General features: G+C 52.4%; 1 non-coding gene across 1 annotated transcript in view; it reads left to right on the top strand.

The window, feature by feature from the left end:
• Window positions 1-3,538: 3,538 nt before the first annotated feature.
• Window positions 3,539-5,000, top strand: part of LOC124586193 — a 1,910-nt gene continuing 448 nt past the window's right edge. Inside the window, exon 1 of the ribosomal RNA XR_006975102.1 lies at window positions 3,539-5,000. This exon is cut by the window's right edge and continues 448 nt beyond it. This is a non-coding gene — a ribosomal RNA (small subunit ribosomal RNA).

The following is a 5,000-nucleotide window of genomic DNA, read 5'->3' as shown; positions in this document are numbered from 1 at the left end:
TGTCGTACCGTAACCTAACCTATGTCGTACCTTAACCTAACCTATGTCGTACCTTAACCTAACCTATGTCGTACCTTAACCTAACCTATGTCGTACCTTAACCTAACCTATGTCGTACCTTAACCTAACCTATGTCGTACCTTAACCTAACCTATGTCGTACCTTAACCTAACCTATGTCGTACCTTAACCTAACCTATGTCGTACCTTAACCTAACCTATGTCGTACCTTAACCTAACCTATGTCGTACCTTAACCTAACCTATGTCGTACCTTAACCTAACCTATGTCGTACCTTAACCTAACCTATGTCGTACCTTAACCTAACCTATGTCGTACCTTAACCTAACCTATGTCGTACCTTAACCTAACCTATGTCGTACCTTAACCTAACCTATGTCGTACCTTAACCTAACCTATGTCGTACCTTAACCTAACCTATGTCGTACCTTAACCTAACCTATGTCGTACCTTAACCTAACCTATGTCGTACCTTAACCTAACCTATGTCGTACCTTAACCTAACCTATGTCGTACCTTAACCTAACCTATGTCGTACCTTAACCTAACCTATGTCGTACCTTAACCTAACCTATGTCGTACCTTAACCTAACCTATGTCGTACCTTAACCTAACCTATGTCGTACCTTAACCTAACCTATGTCGTACCTTAACCTAACCTATGTCGTACCTTAACCTAACCTATGTCGTACCTTAACCTAACCTGTATTGCGCCTTAACCTAACCTGTATTGCGCCTTAACGTAACCTGTATTGCGCCTTAACGTGACCTGTATTGCGCCTTAACGTAACCTGTATTGCGCCTTAACGTAACCTGTATTGCGCCTTAACGTAACCTGTATTGCGCCTTAACGTAACCTGTATTGCGCCTTAACGTAACCTGTATTGCGCCTTAACGTAACCTGTATTGCGCCTTAACGTAACCTGTATTGCGCCTTAACGTAACCTGTATTGCGCCTTAACGTAACCTGTATTGCGCCTTAACGTAACCTGTATTGCGCCTTAACGTAACCTGTATTGCGCCTTAACGTAACCTGTATTGCGCCTTAACGTAACCTGTATTGCGCCTTAACGTAACCTGTATTGCGCCTTAACGTAACCTGTATTGCGCCTTAACGTAACCTGTATTGCGCCTTAACGTAACCTGCATTGCGCCTTAACGTAACCTGCATTGCGCCTTAACGTAACCTGTATTGCGCCTTAACGTAACCTGTATTGCGCCTTAACGTAACCTGTATTGCGCCTTAACGTAACCTGTATTGCGCCTTAACGTAACCTGTATTGCGCCTTAACGTAACCTGTATTGCGCCTTAACGTAACCTGTATTGCGCCTTAACGTAACCTGTATTGCGCCTTAACGTAACCGATATTGCGCCTTAACGTAACCTATATTGCGCCGTAACGTAACCTATATTGCGCCGTAACGTAACCCACATTGCCCCTTAACGTAACCCACATTGCCCCTTAACGTAACCCACATTGCCCCTTAACGTAACCCAACACACGTTGGGCCTTAACCCAACACACGTTGGGCCTTAACCCAACACACGTTGGGCCTTAACCCAACACACGTTGGGCCTTAACCCAACACACGTTGGGCCTTAACCCAACACACGTTGGGCCTTAACCCAACACACGTTGGGCCTTAACCCAACACACGTTGGGCCTTAACCCAACACACGTTGGGCCTTAACCCAACACACGTTGGGCCTTAACCCAACACACGTTGGGCCTTAACCCAACACACGTTGGGCCTTAACCCAACACACGTTGGGCCTTAACCCAACACACGTTGGGCCTTAACCTGCTCTGTAATTGTCATACGACGCGTTAAATTAGTGTAGTGTTGCCTAACTGCAACCCCCGCAATATAGTTTGCTACTCGCACTGCCCGGTCCCCAGTGTATCGCTTCATGTTAAACACCTTGCAGCTATACACTGTAATGTGGATGGCAGCAGGACGTACATGCTCAATGCCCTTTGCAGTTGTTCATTGGCATTTGCAGTTGTTCATTGGCATTCGCATGTGCGAAGCACTTAGCCTACGCTGTGGTACGGCCTGTGTCAACTGTCCGCTGATGTTGTACGTCCAAATCACACACTGTACTGCACATTGGTCCTCATGTACTGAATGATACATCGTGGTACATGTGACCGTACAACGACTGCGCCAACAACGGCGAACCATGCGGTCCAAATGTTGTGCACTCAGCTACGTGTCGTCTCCCTATAAGAGCTGGATTGCAGTGTGGTATGCCCTGGATGGCGATCAGCATGAGCCGTCTGTTGATGTAGTGGCGCGTGTTGTCAGACGTAGTCGTCTCTTCTCACACACCGTGATAGCATGGTGCACTGCGTTCCACATCTGCGACATGCGACAGAGGCCGGTTGACAGTCGTTCGCGCAATGGACATCGCATACGTACGGGGGCCACCTTCCACGTGTTCGCGAAGCGTGCACATGTTGTTGCGTGTATGTGGGCAGACATAGTGTGTCGTGACACCTGACACAGGCATGCAACAATCGTTGAATTTGCAAATGGCGATGGACGCCTACGTTTGCTGGTGACGTTATGCAAATGAACAACTGGTAAACCGTTGTGGTGCGGTTGTTCTCGCTAGAGGTGAATCAGTGATGGCGACGATCGGTTGAGCTACCAACCGGTTGTTCCAGCGATACCCACCATGCCCACGAACGTGAATGGCATCTGGGTGTGAAGCGATACGCGGCGGTGGCTGGGTGGGACCGTCCCCGGCCGGTGAGGGGGGGCCTCCCGGCGTGCTGGCCGCGCGGTGCGTGGGCGCACGCGCTACAGCCGGCTGGTGGGGGCGGCCAGTGGCAGGCGCGCCGGCCGACGGAGGCGGCAGGCGGCGCAGCTGCGCGCCGGCGCACCCTGCACGCGGCGCCGTGCGGCCAAAGTAGGTCCTCGCGGGCCCGGTGCGAAGCGCGGTGGACATCTGCAGTGTGCTGGTCCGATTGAGGACTGTGTGCGCTGAGGATGCGCCGCCGCCCGGCGCTCGGCGCCGCGACGCCGTCTGCTGCTCGGTCGCCTCTGCGGTTCTCGCAGGTGGTTTGTATCGCAGCTGTGCGGACGTGTTGGCGCGTGCGCTGTGCTGGGAGAGTTCGCTTCGGCACCCAAGTGGGGCTTTTGTCCTTCTGTGGCGCTGGCGTTGGAGCTGCCGGTCACCGTAGGTGGCGCGTGTTGTCTCCCGCCGGCAATGCCACGACAGCACGCTCCCGGGCCTCTGTCGGCAGCGGCAAGCTCAGTTGGGAGCACGGGTGGTCGCACCTAAAGCGTCTACTCGCCAAACTCCGGGCGATTGCGCCTCTCTCGAACCCGACCAAGTACTTAGGACGGCGCTGCGCGCCGCCGGGACCTGAGAGGGTTTCGAGGTGTATTGTGCAGGGGAGCTCAGCCTCCTCCTGTTTGCAGAATAATTGAGCGGACGCTTGCGTGTTCGCGCGGGCCCCCGGGACACACTCCCGGGCGGCCGGCTGCTCAGCTCTAGTTGACGCAGCTCCCTGGTTGATCCTGCCAGTAGTCATATGCTTGTCTCAAAGATTAAGCCATGCATGTCTCAGTACAAGCCGCATTAAGGTGAAACCGCGAATGGCTCATTAAATCAGTTATGGTTCCTTAGATCGTACCCACGTTACTTGGATAACTGTGGTAATTCTAGAGCTAATACATGCAAACAGAGTCCCGACCAGAGATGGAAGGGACGCTTTTATTAGATCAAAACCAATCGGTCGGCTCGTCCGGTCCGTTTGCCTTGGTGACTCTGAATAACTTTGGGCTGATCGCACGGTCCTCGTACCGGCGACGCATCTTTCAAATGTCTGCCTTATCAACTGTCGATGGTAGGTTCTGCGCCTACCATGGTTGTAACGGGTAACGGGGAATCAGGGTTCGATTCCGGAGAGGGAGCCTGAGAAACGGCTACCACATCCAAGGAAGGCAGCAGGCGCGCAAATTACCCACTCCCGGCACGGGGAGGTAGTGACGAAAAATAACGATACGGGACTCATCCGAGGCCCCGTAATCGGAATGAGTACACTTTAAATCCTTTAACGAGTATCTATTGGAGGGCAAGTCTGGTGCCAGCAGCCGCGGTAATTCCAGCTCCAATAGCGTATATTAAAGTTGTTGCGGTTAAAAAGCTCGTAGTTGGATTTGTGTCCCACGCTGTTGGTTCACCGCCCGTCGGTGTTTAACTGGCATGTATCGTGGGACGTCCTGCCGGTGGGGCGAGCCGAAGGCGTGCGACGCGCCTCGTGCGTGCTCGTGCGTCCCGAGGCGGACCCCGTTGCAATCCTACCAGGGTGCTCTTGAGTGAGTGTCTCGGTGGGCCGGCACGTTTACTTTGAACAAATTAGAGTGCTTAAAGCAGGCAAGCCCGCCTGAATACTGTGTGCATGGAATAATGGAATAGGACCTCGGTTCTATTTTGTTGGTTTTCGGAACCCGAGGTAATGATTAATAGGGACAGGCGGGGGCATTCGTATTGCGACGTTAGAGGTGAAATTCTTGGATCGTCGCAAGACGAACAGAAGCGAAAGCATTTGCCAAGTATGTTTTCATTAATCAAGAACGAAAGTTAGAGGTTCGAAGGCGATCAGATACCGCCCTAGTTCTAACCATAAACGATGCCAGCCAGCGATCCGCCGCAGTTCCTCCGATGACTCGGCGGGCAGCCTCCGGGAAACCAAAGCTTTTGGGTTCCGGGGGAAGTATGGTTGCAAAGCTGAAACTTAAAGGAATTGACGGAAGGGCACCACCAGGAGTGGAGCCTGCGGCTTAATTTGACTCAACACGGGAAACCTCACCAGGCCCGGACACCGGAAGGATTGACAGATTGATAGCTCTTTCTTGATTCGGTGGGTGGTGGTGCATGGCCGTTCTTAGTTGGTGGAGCGATTTGTCTGGTTAATTCCGATAACGAACGAGATTCTAGCCTGCTAACTAGTCGCGTGACATCCT

This window comes from Schistocerca americana, unplaced genomic scaffold (assembly GCF_021461395.2).
Source record: "Schistocerca americana isolate TAMUIC-IGC-003095 unplaced genomic scaffold, iqSchAmer2.1 HiC_scaffold_544, whole genome shotgun sequence".
Lineage (NCBI taxonomy): Eukaryota > Metazoa > Arthropoda > Insecta > Orthoptera > Acrididae > Schistocerca > Schistocerca americana.
The sequence above is the reverse complement of the archived record's forward strand: the minus strand, read 5'-3'. Positions and strand labels throughout refer to the sequence as shown.